At 52.7% G+C, this 1,572-nt stretch overlaps 1 protein-coding gene across 1 annotated transcript in view; it reads right to left on the reverse strand.

The window, feature by feature from the left end:
- Positions 1–517, reverse strand: part of SSTR5 (somatostatin receptor 5) — an 8,127-nt gene extending 7,610 nt beyond the window's left edge. Inside the window, exon 1 of the mRNA XM_026859306.1 lies at positions 183–517. The gene's annotated coding sequence lies outside the window, so the exon portion shown is untranslated. The remainder of the gene's footprint in view (positions 1–182) is intronic.
- Between the last annotated feature and the right edge of the window lie 1,055 nt (positions 518–1,572).

Consider the following 1,572-nt stretch of genomic DNA (forward strand, 5'->3'; position numbering starts at 1 on the left):
ACATACAGGGAGCAGCGGCAGGAGAGGAGGGTCCTGCAACCCGGGAGGGGACATCTTGGGGCGCACAAAGTTGGGCTGGAGGTAGGGAGCCATCGGTGCTGAAGGCGGTAGCCCGCCGCCGGGATGTTCTGCCCCCCCCGGCATGCCTGTGCCCCCCTCCCCAAGCTCAGGGACTCCCTTACCTGGCTCTGTCTCCCCGCTGCTCTGTCCCGGCCCCCCGAGGAGGCGGCAGCCCCCAGCCACGGGGGAAGGGGGGGGTGAGGTGGGGGGTGTCTGCGCCTTGCGAGGAGAGCGGCGGCTCCTGGGAGGGGCTGAGAGCACCCACGCTGTGCCCACGGAGAAGGGAAGGGGGTGTCACAGGAGATCTGCATTTCCTCCCCTGGTCTAGCTCCCCTCCAGCTCCGGGAAGTCCTTTTAAAGACTCTCGCAGGCTCGTTTGGAGCGAGCCCCCTCCCGAGCGCAGGGGACTCACCGCTGCTCCTCTGGAAGCCCCGGAGCCTTGCAGGCTCCTCCAGGGACATTGAGGAGGGACCATCATCTTCATCACGTTTATTTTACGCTCCTGTCCTCAGGCACTGAGCAGACGGGAAGACTGAGAGACAGGATCACATCCTGCCTCTCCGTGGAGAACGGGAGCTGAAGTCCCAGGTGGGGATGTTTTACTCCAGCTGGCTACAAATCAAGCCCTGAAATTACTAGTGAATGGAAAGATGCAGGGCTTAATATCCAGGCTGTCAGGCTAAACTTGGTGTTTGATTTAATCCCTTCTCAATTCCCGCTGGCTTCACCAGGGTTCTACTGGGCTGAAGTATTTTGCCCTTTGAGCGCAACACGTGGAATAAAAGTCATACATAGCTGTCCCCGCTCTGCCCCGCACCCTCCCTCTGCTATTACATATAGAACACCTGTAGCAGTGTCACCTAAGCCCCTTCGCTCGGCCGCTTGCCCCCGGGTATGCGGTGGGGGTGATCAGAGGGGTGGCTGTGGTGAGCCGAGCCCCCGCCAGGCACTCCTGTGGGCATCAGCATGCACGAGGCGTCGTTGCTCCGTAATAATGTATATGATCTTAATCCACTGCTGAGGCTTTTCAATTAGAGATCTGTGATTGAGTCAGATGTGTGAATGCAAAAAAGAGAAGGAGAAAGCTGCTTGTGGCATGTCACTTTCTAATTCAATCTGCTGATGTATTTATGGTCATGTATTGCTAAATTGAACTAAGACTCCAGTCTGCTCTTGCCATGACAATGGGGAGAGTCATCTGATAAAAATAGAGTTGGGATGATAAACAGAAAAGGGGATTTTGATTACCTTCTTTGAAAACATGCCAAGCAAAATGTGATACAATAGCCCCACTGTGAATATCAGCTTGAATCAAAATAGGGCTAATTTAATGAATTTCCCTTATATAAATTATTAGCATTTTATTATCATTTGCAATATAAAAAAAAAAAAAAAGTTGCTGAGAAAACACGGTAGTCCCTAAGTTTCCCTGCAGAAAACAGCACTCCTCTTCTAAACACCTCACCAAATGCATTTTTACCAGGATGTGTGCTATGATAGAGGCAGGATTTT

This window comes from Athene cunicularia, assembly GCF_003259725.1.
Source record: "Athene cunicularia isolate RWA chromosome 14 unlocalized genomic scaffold, athCun1 chr14_part1, whole genome shotgun sequence".
In the NCBI taxonomy this organism is placed as follows: domain Eukaryota; kingdom Metazoa; phylum Chordata; class Aves; order Strigiformes; family Strigidae; genus Athene; species Athene cunicularia.